This window comes from Micrasema longulum, unplaced genomic scaffold (assembly GCF_059751315.1).
Source record: "Micrasema longulum isolate JH-2025_06_02 unplaced genomic scaffold, ASM5975131v1 h1tg000393l, whole genome shotgun sequence".
NCBI lineage: Eukaryota > Metazoa > Arthropoda > Insecta > Trichoptera > Brachycentridae > Micrasema > Micrasema longulum.
The window spans coordinates 41,957-56,710 of NW_028277594.1; positions in this window are offsets into that span (position 1 = coordinate 41,957).

Consider the following 14,754-nt stretch of genomic DNA (forward strand, 5'->3'; position numbering starts at 1 on the left):
CACAAGTTATTTAGAATCAATATTAAAACCTCTCGAATTTGCTCAAAAATCAATAATTAAAATAATTTTAAAAAGCCCTTCAGGTACCCCAGCGTCAAGTTATTTGAGGAATTCGAGATCTTAGATATACGGCAATTATATATTTTTAGAATAATAATGTTTGTGAAAGCAAATTATTCTACCAAATCCCAAAAGGAACACTCCCACACTACCAGACGTCAAACTAGAGGATGGGTCATGTGGTCTACCACAAACTCTGAATTCGGGCAAAGAAATTTCAGGTTTCTGGGCCCCAAAATATTTTAAAACAACAAACCCAAACTTTGCATAACCATGACCCGGATTCAATCAAATAAATTTGTAAAAAATTGGCTACTGGGCTTAGGTCGAGAAAAATCGGAAAATTTATTCAAAAACATTCTTAAATAATAAATGGTTTAAATTAATATTGTATCACTGTATAATAAATTAACTAGTTAGTAGTAATGTTATTATTTTTTTACATAAACATGTCTGCCTTAAAACAGGTTGTACCTAATTAGGCAGACTAGACATGATCCAGAGAAATCTATTACCCAAGTGTGTATGTTGTAGATAAAGTAATTGTTATTTTTGTTAATAAACCATTATTATTATTAGTATTATAATTAATCAATCGATTAAAGTGTTGTTATGAGTTGTGATAGATTTCCAGTAACCATTTTTATCAACGTTTACTTCAACTTTTGAATGTCAGCAGAACTCACCGTCTAGAACTAGTGACATGACTTTAAAAAATCATAGCGATAGTTATAAAATACACAAATATATTTTTAAAAGCTTTGGTTTAGTTTTAAATATATATAAAAAAACATTAATCTTTCCCATTAAAATATAGAAAAATTATAGACCTTTTAAATTTATTCAAAATTGTAAATTCAATATGGGATTGCCCTGAACTATTATCTCTCTCCTGAACTATTATCGTCTTAAAACAGGTATTACCTAGCTAAGCAGACTGTATATTTTATATTCCAGAGAAATCTATTACAATATATATTTTTATAATATATTTCATCAACTTCAGGGTGCCTGGAAGAATGACTAGACAGGTGCCACCGTTTTGTAGCAACAATTCACGGACAGTGTATACTTGTAATGCCGTATTAAATAGACTTAATGAACTCGTTGTCGAATTCTTAATTTTTAATTACTCTTACAAATTTTCTTCATTTTTAATACTATTTCCATTTGTAAATACTCACTACAAACTACAAACTTTAAAATATATTTTTTTCACTTAAATTTTGATTTTTAAACAACTTACATTTATATTTTTCTTTTTCCTTCTCTTTTTTATACTTTCATAAGTAACCATACATATAATTGCTTTATAATATGGAAACTTCACTGGTCCATTAGAATTAAGTCTTATTGTGTAAAATATTAAACTTTGTAACTGTACTGTATGTTTCCTAAATAAAATAAAATAAAAAATAAAAATAAATAAATAAAAAATTAAATAAAATAAATAAAAACTCGGCAATAGTTATTCCCACGTATCTGATATATTTAGTGTAGGGTATTGTTCCTATAGAACAAACATTTTGAACTTTTTCAAAGATGTTGAATGGTAATTATATTTATTTATTCGTTCATTTCATAATATATATATACATTTATACATTTCATAATATATATATAAATGTATACATTTTTTTGTTCGCTTTGCCTAGCTGTGTGAAACAGTACTTATGATTTTCTTGTTGTTTTACTGTAGAATGTTTTATTATTTAAACTTTCTACTGAATATGCTGTATAATTTTTAGGTCAATTTTTTAAATGTAAATCTTACATAATTTTTGGTTTCTTTTTTTTATAAATCTTGGGTATAAGGAAATTCATGGTTTTAAAAAAAATTAAAATATATATTTAGCCAAATATGTTAATATTATAAATGTTTGTAAAAGGCAGATTTGCCGTTAATGTTAATAAAATAAAATTACTCTGCTTAAATAAGAGCCAAAATAATGATTCACAGTTTAAGTGCGTGAAATCAGACTAGCAATGAAAACGCCCCGTAAAGAAACGTCAAGAAATTTAATAAATTCTCTCTGAAGGCTCGCGATTTTCCCGCCTGTGTATTCCGCCACTCGGCGGGGGCGGAGGTGCGCGGGGAGGGCGCCCTCCCTCCCTGCCGGCCTCCTCACGCGGCCGACCCGACTGCGGCGCGCAGTCAAAGCAGACCGCTCGATACGGCGCCACGCGTACACGCCGCGTAGTAATATTACTACAGAGAGGATAACCAATCCAGCAATTCGTCATACGAAAAGTAATCGCCGTTCGTACTTGTGAAAATAATACGGGAATACAAAAATACCGCGTTTTGTTCCGACCGACTGGTTCTCGCTTCCGCGGGCGAGGCGCACATCTGTCCGTGTCCACGTGAATGTGAACCACGTTGCCGGTAGTCGGTGGAAAATCTGTCCGCATTCAAAGAAAGTGAAAATTTGTGAAATCCAACGCCAATTTTTAAGTTTTTCTGTGCTGCCACTGTTTTTTGGATAAATTCGACAGCAGTCGACTGCCTACTGGTTTGTGTGTGATGTCCATGAGATATATATCATTTTCAATGTCATATTGTATGTTCTATGTGCCTGCCAAATAATTTTTCACAAAATCATTTTGAAAACTCAGGATTCAACAAGGTGTTTACATGTGTCGAAGAATCCTTAATTTCACTGTTTTTTTCCACGATATTTTACGTCATTGTCTTGTACGTTGTTTCTCTCTCCGTAACTAGGAACTACAGCAAGTCTCGCCAATGTTTCGCAGATTTGATTCGAATATAGCTTGCCACTCTGATTATTTCAAATCTTTGATAAGCTTTTTCTAATCCAATATTATAATTTCAGAAATGGATAGTTTTCATCTAGCATACGGTATATTTACAAAATATTTAACGCATTTGCCGAAGATTCTTATCTGATTCGTCATCAGTTAAAGCACCCCTTACATACCCAAAAAACCGTTTTAAAAACCGTGGATTTTTCTTATTGGTTTCCCTCATACTAAAAAACATTGCTATTTTCGTCAACTTTTTTAAAATTTCAATTTCATACACCGCGATTTAAATACAATTTAATTTTACTGCTTTCGTTGCCCGATTCACTGAGAGTTTGACAAATTATATGTTGGGCTTATGTCGTTCGTTCATTCTTCCTCATGACCATATTGCAATCACGAATGGTAGCAAAAATTGTGTTTTGAATTAGTTAATTAGTTTCATACAAGTGTGTGAAATTCAGTTATACTATAGTCCTTAAAATATAGCTTGATTAGAATGACATTCGTCAGAAAAAGTGACGACATAACTTTGTAGTAACGTCTAAGGAGTTATTTATATTGACACGCAAAAAATCATTCGTATCTGGCGTGTTAATTTATTTTTTCAATACAATGCTTGACACATAAATCAACATAAATATATAAAATCATTAACGACGTTCTTACAAGGTTACATCATTTTGCAAAAACGTTATAGATGGGACAAATTGATCAGTGTAAATTGATCGAATAAAAAAATAATTCATTTGATGTTGTTCATAAAAAATCAATAAATGTCTTATTTTTTGTTGGAAACAGAGTTCATGATTGCATGAAAAACTGATAAAATCGATTTGATCAGTGATCAGTAATTTCTATCACTAATGAAATAAGTTTGACAGCTGTCATTCTAATCAAGCTATATTTTAAGGACTATAATCTATTTCCTCTATGGTATTTTTATAAACTTGAGAACATCAATTAAAATTATTATTAATATTCTTTGAAAATTCACTCGACTCTGACATAAAATCATATAAATATTGTAATATTGTAGGGTTCATAAAGTTGCGATACGATTTCTCCTCGTATTCATGGATTTAAATGTAAGCGATACAAAATTCTACGCCATACTTAAACTTAACCAGCATACCATTCGACATATAAAATACATAATTCAAAGATTCGAATAGGAATCTTATCTTGGCCTGTTTTGATAAAAAGCATGGAATGTTTTTTAAAGGCGTAACCAATCACCAGGCTGTTTCAACACGGTACTCGAGTGAAAAGAATTCCAACTTAAATATGTTGTGAATGCAAATTGAATTGCTCGTACAGATAGACTTTGCGCAACGTTTTATATAACACGATGATAACATAGTGTAAAAGTGTACCAAGATTAATTTTTTCCTAACACTGTAAACAAGCGCCATTTAAATCAATTTCAAAACGGCCATAAATTATAATTTGGTATATCGAATCATTTTTAGGTAATCTTTTTTTACTGCATGTTATTATGGAACATTTTCCCTGTTCGACGTACGATTATACTAATGTTTATTCAAAAAGCGCAAATAACTGGTTTATTTTTTGCTATTTCAATTGCATGAGTTACATCGTATTTAACGAGTCTTTTTACGCGAGAAAAAATGTGTTACTAACTTTGCAAACGTATAACGATTTTCGTTTTGATGAGCGGTTTGTCGGCGGGTTCTCAGACATTAATGTTATTCAAAATTGAATTAAATAAATAGAAATTTGACATTAGCAAACTTTTAAAACTGTGGATTAGATTGACATTCTGTACCTTGGAGGATAAAACACGTGAGTCCACTTTTGCCGTTTTGACGTTAGAAATGCATAAATGATCCCAACAAGCTTTTGTTATACGCGAATAAAACACCGTAGTGCATTTTCGTCGTAAAAATGCTTTTTTAAGTTGAAATAAAAACCTGAAGTCCACATTGTTTTAATGTAAGAAAACATCAATAGTTCTTCATACGCTATTTTAACATGTACTAATAACATAAAAATAATCATTATTTTATGATAAAATAACTTATATCTAAATATAAGTTACACATTAAAAATACTCAGTACGCTTACACTTATTTATTTGATGAATTAGTGCTTTCACCCTCCATCGGGCATCTTCAGACTGGTGAAGGCGCTAATGTTTGTTTTTTTTTTATTTGTTAATAAGACTATCAAAATAATTTATTTTTTTAAAAAAGTTATATACCGTATTATCAGCGCTATGATTTTTTTAAGTTTTGCATTTCTGAAATAACTCCGCGTGTGACGTCAGAGGCTCTCTTCCGCTTATTCTCGATCAGTTCTGCCCATTGGTCCATTAACGGAAAGCAAACCGGAAATCTTCCATACCTCTCTTATTATTGGTTGATTCATACGAACTAGTGACGTCGCTCGAAGTAGTTCGTTTTTATGAAAATATTTTTTTCGTACATTTTCAAGAAACTTTACCGTACAATTGAATGCTCTAATTTTTTCCGCGCGCAAGAAAACATTCATTGTATCCAATTTCCCGTAGGGCTGATGTTCCTCATTGGTCAAATAAATTAGTGGAAGTGTACCAAGTATTTTTAATTGGTAACTTACATATAAATGTAAATTATCATATCATTAGACTGGAATTCCATCGAGAATTGACAGTAAATAACTGAAATCAAATCATTATTTTTGCATTAAAAGTTCGTAATAGATTGAAATCATCTCATTTATTTCAAAAGTTATGATGTTTTGGAAATCACCCGATCACAAAATCTCCCTTTCTGAACATTTCGTTCAATGCGACTCCCGTGGTTTATCATTTAAGGTAAATAATCAACAGACACATTTCTTCCTTATTTAATATATCTAAGTTTTCGGAAACATGGCGTTACTCTTAACAATAAACTACCAGATAAAACTAAACAAAAGATTGTACAGGTGTTAAAAATATTATCATTAACAACAGAATATTAATTTAAAAACGATAAATTATTTGTTAAATGAATGCAATCCGTAAGGGGTATAAATGAATTTCAAATAAAATGCAAATATACTCATTTTCGTACACAATTATCGTTTTTTCGCGAGAGGGATAAATAACAGGAATATTTAGGTCTTAGTACTTACTGGACAGTTTTAGTGAGACACTGTTTAACATCAACCATTCTGCCGATGTTTGAACGCCTATATTTTTTAAACATTTCCTTCCGCAGATTTTTTCTAAAATAACACAGGTGAAATGAGCATCGTTCGTTACATAAATTCAGTTTATTCTCAGATCGCACATTTAAGTGTGTTTTTTTTTCAGATTATTATTTTATCTCGTGTTTTTATAAATAAAAAAACAATCTGTTTCTAATTTTGTTAATGCCTCAATAAACGATCAATTAATATGAATGTTTGGTCTATGGGACAGCAGCTGTGTCAATAGCCAATATGTTCTGCGCTGATCAAATATTGTTTTATATTTAACATATTGTAGAATACCTATATATGTTTTTTTTTATTTATTTATTTAATCCAATATAAAATACAATACAAATACATAGTTAACAAAATGTCTATACAATAGGTAGGTACATTCAATATATATATATTTTTATGGATATAGCCACTCCACTGGCCCACAGGCACGTTCCGGAGTGTCAGTGTATTTTTTATTCATACATAATTGTACATAATTTCACATCAATTGTGTAAAAATTTAAAAGAAATAAAAATTTAAAAGAAATAAAAATAATAATTAGAAATTAAAACATATCTACATCAATAAAACGAAAAAGGATTTTCAAGAAACTATAATTACATATGTATTGATGTAAATATTTCAAAATCCATATATATAAATATATTTGCGAACAAAATGAATGTAACTCAGAAAGGTGCAAGTATACTGTATACGTCCACCTATATAACTGTATAGGTTAATTTCAATTTATACCTTTGACCACTAATAGAATCATTAAAAATAAATTTAATTGGAACCGTTGTAACATTATTTCAAACATCATGGGCTATTTATAAACTTGGTACAAAGTAACGCCTAGGCATAAAGGTAAAATACGGATGGAAACACCATCCTTATTCTACCACTGTAATAAGGACGGTATTCCCGTCCTTATTCTAACACTATGTCTGCGCGTAACTTTGTACTAGGTTTTTCTTATGTTATTCTTACTTTTGACCTAATGTATATATTTGAGTTAAACTTCTGCACTCGACTGTATTACTAATAATTATAAAAGCCCATAGGGCGTATAAAAATAATAAATAAGTATATATTAAGACGGAACGTAAAAAAAACAGATATTGAATATTAAAAACATAATATATATAATTATTTGCCAAACAACGCTAACCGTATAATTCAAATTTCAAAATACGGATGATAATAATAATAATGGTTTATTAACAAAAATTTAAAGTTCTTTATCTACTACACACTTAGGTAATAGATTTCTCTGGATTGTGTCTAGTCTGCCTAACTAGGTACAACCTGTTTTAAGGCAGACATTTTTATGCAAAAATAAACAATAATATGACTACCCACTAGTTAGTTTATTATAAAGTTATACAATATATATACCATTTATTATTTGAGAATGTTATTTAGTAAGTTTTCCGATTTTTCTCTACCTAAATCCAGTAACCACTTTATTACAAATTCGTTAAATAGAATTCGGGTTATTGTCTTGTAATGATAGTATTATATTTAACAGCATTTTTAATACGTCCAAATCTTTATTCACAGAGAAGTCTTCTTTTTTAAGTATGTATTGTTTTTAAAAACGAAATTGTTATGTATTTATTTTATTATATTTATATAATAATCACAAAACTTCAAACATAAATATTATATTTATAAACAAAAATATTTTTTAAATACAAGCCCTGTATGTCCCTTGACTTTTATATCACAGTCCTTTCTTAAAGAATTTCTTGCGTTTGGTGAGTTTAACTGTCAATCTGTTTACTTTTCAACATTTTTTTTTACCTCTTACAACTAACTGGTTTGCTAATCCACTACCAAATGACATTTAGTCCAAAATACCAAAGTCTTAATCATTTTTTGTCTACTAGTACCGTTGAACTTTAAGTGAAATAATGAAGCGGCATATTTCTCATGCCACGCCGGACCGGTTTGCCTTTCGACTACTTTCGATCGAACTATTCGCGTCTCCAAACGGGATATTTTTTGTACGTCTGTCGAAAATCTAATAAACGCCACAACCTGCCCCGCCAATATTGCCAATCAATTACGCATTTTGGTACTGCTGTCGTCTTGCCCGCTCTCACTCGGCATCTTACCCGTCTAAATGAGACAGCACCGCTTAATTGCGAAATACTCGGTGAAATTTTTCTCTTTTAGTTCCTTATATTCCAAAAATATTTTATTAAGCATTTAAGTATTTTCGAACGAAAGCGTGTAATGTTTAAGTATGCACTGCACTTTTGCTTATCTAAATATTTTTCTATTGCATAGCGTCGTATATATATGACGTTTAGTAAATTGTGTAAATCGAAATAAACTACGTATATTTTTCATGCTTTGTATTATTTGTACATTTACCACTAAGGCCCGGTTATTTGGTCGTTAGTAATAGTGAAAAATCTGTAGTAATAGTTAAAAATTTACAAAATGGGTGGTTTCGTCTATAGTAACTAACGGTGGATAAAGTAAAAGTATTTAACCATTAGTTAAAATTTCAACCCGCCAATGTTGACGAGTAAAACGTTTTACTATAGTAGAATAATCAAGATGGCGTCATTTTTTGACGTTTATTGATGTCGTTATTTGCTCACGTCTATCAGTTATTGCTTTTATTTACGAATTCGGAATGGATTATGCTTATTGTGAACAATATAAATCGTAGGGTTCTTTCAATGATTATTTTTTTACCTATTGTCAAGAAAGCGTAAACATTTTGAAAACGATTTGGCAGTATTATTCCACCAAACCTCGGACGGACAATTTTGTGGCAGTCAAATCTTGTCTTCTTTTTCAAATAATTCCGTTAAAGTTTTAAATATTTTTTTGGATATTTTTATAAATTATAAATAATGGCATTAACAAAGAATATAATACATATTATATTATGATATACCTAAATTATAACTCTGTTGGATTGACAGTATTTTAGTTGTCATTTAATTTTTCTTATCATTCTTGTTTCAAAGTAAGATATTATATTATTGTTATTGTAACTCGGTTTTTAATATATTAAATTGTTAAATCTTATTATTATTATAAGATTCTGTTTACCGATATTATTTTGTTGTATTTACTCACGCCATGTTGTGGTTTAATTTGTTCGCTGTTTTGGCGTTTGCAAAGTCACATTCTGCAGTGTAACCATGTGAAAAAAAAAGTACAATATTCAATTTTTTAGTTTTGGAATCGAAAAACCAGTAGTTACATTTTACTCAAGTATAAACGAGGGTGAAACAACAACGACAGTAGAACGATAGTAAAACCGGAATTAAACTATATTAAAACTCTACTTTTACCAACGATCAAACAACCGGGCCTAAGCAATGCATTCAATAAATAAATCTTCTTTAACATCTGAGAAAACGATTAATTTAGTTTTTTTTTTTTTTTTTTTAAGAACTTAAAATCATTATTTCTAGGACAGAGCCAGAGTTATTCATAAATCAGTTGACAAAGTGTGTAATGTCATTTTCGTACTGTGTGCTGAGTAATTGGTTTGATTCATTGATTTATGCCATGTCCTTACAAAGTGTAAGACTTTGACTACATAAAAAACATGGTAAAGTAGGCCTCTGTATTTGTATGCGCCAGCAATTTGCTGTAGCGAAAAATGTAGTTACGTAATATGTACTAACATTTTAGAAAATTGCGAAAATGTGTTCTCGGTGCGTTTTTAGCTCTGTTGGGTAATATTTAACTTGCGAAAGGAGAAAATAGAAGTAGATATTTCGGACAATTTTGAGGTCGTAAAATAGTTTTTCAACAGAGAGGACGTGCGTCGTATTTGGAATTAGAGATTAGTTGAATTCCTAAACGTTTTTGTATCAATTATTATTATCCTTTAGAAAGCCACAGTCCTATCGAATCAAAAATTCATTATTCACGACTAGAGTGCTTTTTCAGTTAAGCCGAAATGTTGAATCGAAATGGTGGATTTATTTAAATATTTCTGAACAGAAACAACGCGAGCGTTTTAGAAGTGTCAACACTCGCGTTTTATTTAAAACCGATAAATTTTAATGTATTTTTCAACTCTTCATATTTTGTTTTAACAACAGCTGTCTCATTTTCCGAGACAATCCATTAATCGATTTATTCGTAAATTCAGTATTACATTGCTATGTGCTCAATTTAATGTGTTCTTGCTTATAAACTACGCTAGGAGTTTATTTTTATTGGCGCCTCATACTAAATGTAACTACATATGCAATATATACATACATACTGTAGCAATATAAGTCACTCGAGCATCAGAGTTTTATAACTCCCCTTATTTGATTAATTTTGTTATTTTCTTTCTAAGGCTCTTAGAAACTCCATCCATCCATTATATATTTTCAGGGTTCAATTCTTAATTTTATTCGTCCGTAAGAGATGCAAAAAACGGATAATTTTAATCAAATAGTGGTCCAGGGCCCGTATTACAATGGGAAGCTAACGTAGTTATCGTCAACTGTGACAAAGAGGAATATAATATTATCCATGGCTTTATCCCACTGAGTTCCTCCAGGGTATGCTTGGTTACAGCAGTTTGAAAACTAGAAGGAATGTGTATTTAACAACGTACTTCTTACGATTGTTGCGCTGTATTATTGACAACCCTGAAATTATGCGGAGCATTAGCTTTTATGTTCCGGATAATTACCTTAGACAGCGTCAGCATAGACTGTTTTACATTCCAATATACAAGACCAACCTGCCAATGGTTATGCCTGTTGGAAGGGCTATCTCTATGTTGAACAATATCACTTTAGACATTGACAGTTTTCACGTCTCTGAGGGAGTTTTTCGTTACAAGATTCTTTTACTTTTTTGACTTATTATTCTTTGGATATTATTTTTTTATTTTTTTTTATTTAATTTTACAATACGCCCAAGGGGCATTTACAAAAAATATACAGTTAAGTACAAACATAGTGCGTAAAAATTTAAAAGATTAACAATACATTTAGAAACAATAAGAAGCATACTGCCATGCAAAATAAAAAGTGAAACTTTAAATAGTAAAAAGAAAAAATAATTTTATTTGGATATAATAAAAGTAATTGAATTAAAAAGCAAATTGTAAGTAACTTGTAAAGAATTCAAACAAAAAAATAAATACATTTTCATATATTTATAAGTATAAAAATAAATATACAGGTAACTACAAACAAAGAAAGTAATAATTTTATAAATACACAACACATTAAAAGAAATAAAAAAAGATTTTATATACATGTAGAAACAATAAAAAGCAAGCTGCAATGCAAAATAAAAAGCGAAACTTTGCATAAAAAAAAAAAAGATTAAAAATATAAATATACTATACTAAAATATACACTAATGTGTTTTTTTTTTATATTTACCTAATTTTACCTAATTATTTTAATTATTTCTATATGTATGAATTAAGATATTCCATTTTGTAATGTACATATATATGAACAAATGAACAAATTGAAATTGAAATAATTTTCTGTATGAAAAATTGTATATTCATTGAAAAATGTTTTATAAACATGTCCAATTATAGGTTGCGGACGAAAATACTTCAAAATTGTATGCAAATATTTACATTTTAGTACAAACAATTCGATTTTACTTAAAGACGGTTGGAGAAAATTTCTCATTCTAATCGGGGCTCAGCTCGAGACCCAACTGTAGGTCTACAGTATCCTTACCCTCGGTTGTAATCTTAAGTCTCACTTTGACCAGTCTGGTCAGTCGGCTAGCTGCACTAGAAAAATTTCTACTTGTTTATTTCCACTTCCCCGTTTATTTCTATCTCTGGTCTGGCCAGTGCTGGTACTCTGAATGAACGCGGAACATTCCAGTCCACAATTCTTGTGACTCAACTAGACCAGGGTACGTACAACATACCTCCCCACTGATGACACGGCCTGATAAACACATCCGCAGATATACATGCAGTACTTAAATAGACTGCCTTAGACCCATATATGACGTGTGCACTATGAACTCGGTTCAACTTTATCGAGTACACATAACGTTATGTGATTGAACCACATTTTCGCAAATACATAGATAGATTAGAGTAAGTTTGATTTAGATGTGGTTTTGCGGTTAGATGATATTTATTTATTTGACACTTTACATACAAATACAATATATATACATATAAGGGCGGGCATATTGCCTTAAGGAAATTTCTTCCTACCTACCCAAACCGTTCAGTTTGAGAAAATTGTAAATACATTTTATACAAAAATTAACAAAAATAAAAATATATAAAAAAAATTAACACTATGCTATGAAGAGAGGAGAGGGGATGGGAAGGAAAGAAGAAAGATAAAAGAACAATTTAAATATGTAGATAGTGACATTTAAATATTGACTTAAATGTAAATAAAGAAGGGGCGTCTCTTACATTAGTGGGTAGATTATTCCACAATCGAGAGGCTACTACTGTGAAAGAGGAGGCAAGAAAATTAGAGCGATGACAGGGTATGAAAAGGGTTCTCTCGTTACTAGAACGAAGAGATAGTCCGATTTGTGGAAGAGGTTGGATGAGCTCTCTCAGATAAACAGGCGAAGTGGGATTATTTAAAATATTGTGAAGAAGTGATAGAATGTGAATATTTCTTCTATGCCTGATACTGAGCCAGTGTAGTTGCGTGCGATACTCGGTTGTTTGGTCAAATTTGCGAAGATTAAAGATATAACGAATGCAAATATTCTGCAATCGTTCTAACTTATCAAGCAATTCAGAGTTAGCATCTGATACAAATTATTTAATAAATCACTTTCTAAAAAGGTTTTGATTATGAACATTGCAAAATTTAGTCTATGTTTTTGCCACTAGCGATACGCGTATCTAACGTCAGCCTGCCGATCTAAAAAAAATGATATTTTTTACCACATAATATAGTATCCAAAAAGAGTTAGTTAACTAACATATTGCTGTGTAAACCGAGATGACGTTGTCAATAAGCTCGTTTTTTTTTCATGTTTTCCATAAAACCCGGTTTGATAAAAGATCCACGTAAAATATTTTATAAAACTGGTTTCATACCTAGCAAATATACGCGTGACTCTTGAAACGTCCTTTTACTTCTTTAATATTGAGTCAATAATTATTTATGATTCTCCATCACAAAATGTTACCAAGTCAGTTCTAATAGTGTCAAATATTTTGCGATTTAAGATGAGACCTAATTTCGTACCTTTGCGAATACCGGACCGCACCAAAGTTATGTTCATGTTGTAATTACTCCTATTAAATGAACAACTTTTTTCAACCCAAAGATGCGCGTTTATGCGATATCAATGCATACATGAATGTGCGTGTGACGTTGATTTCTTTTCAAATATGATATAATTTGCGTATCAGATCATTCAGAGTAATCTAAAATTAAATATCCCAACAAAAAACCTACTCGTAAGACAACAATTTCCCTTTTATTATGCAAACCATAAAACTAATTATGGTTTTCACTCCGCCTCGCCTAGAATTCTTTGGTCTGCCACCACATATCCCAGTCTTGATTTCTTTGATGACAAGTTGTCTACTGTCATGCGATCATTGAATCAAATTCAACTATAACCATCTCTTTCCCTCTTCCATTCCCACCTAATCCAATTTTGTTTCCTCTTCCTTATCAATGATTTTGTCTATATTTTTGATCTTTTACTTGTATAATATTATGTCATTTTTTTCAACAAATGAATAAATATATTTTTTAAACATTTAGTATTTCTTCGTCAAAAAATTTAAAGCGTTGAATTTGTGAAATTCTTGTTTCGTTTCATCCGATATAATTATTTTATTTCGTTTTTTATATTATTTTATCACACGGTTCCTCCTTCCACTTGGCGTCCTTGAGACACATTTTTATTAAATCCCCTAGAATTGCGTCGTTAAAAGGACATAATTGATTCAATATCTACTTCACGAGGGCCTCGAATCGACTGATGTTTTAATACAAGGGGTATTACACACAGGCAGATGGTTTATAGACTTTCCAGAGGGGTGATTCTTGTAGAATTTTAAATTATACAAATAGTCTGAATTCTTGAAGAGATATACGAGTATAACAAAATCATGCCTAAATATAAATATGTTTTTATCGTTGCATCTTCATTTAATTCTAAATATATTTTTTAATTCAAATCAATTTATTTTGTCAAAATAACATTACAAATGACATGTCTAGTAAATATCTTAAAATGTTAGGCTTCATGTTACGTGTGACTAAGGAATTCAAAAACATAGGCACTTTGAAGTTGATGAAAACTTCATTGGTGAGAAGCTATTTAGAGTATAACTCTACAATATGGACTCCTTACTGGAACTGTCGCCAAAATTCTCTTGAAAGAGTTCAAAAAAATTCTTAAATTACGATTTTTTACTAAAAACATCAAATTTATTAAAACATAACGATAGAAGAAAAATTATAGACTTTTTAATTTATTCAAAATTGTAAATTCAATATGGGATTGCCCTGAACTATTATCTCTCATCAACTTCAGGGTGCCTGGAAAAATGACTAGACAGATGCCACCGTTTTGTGGCAACAATTCACGGACACTGTATACTTATAATGCCGTATTAAACAGACTTCATGAACTCTGCAATAGTTATTCCCACGTATCTGATATATTTAATGTAGGGTATTGTTACTATAGAACAAACCTTTTTAACTTTTTCAAAGATGGTGAATGGTAATTATATTTATTTATGCATTTCATAATATATACATTTTTTGTTCACTTTGCCCAGCTGT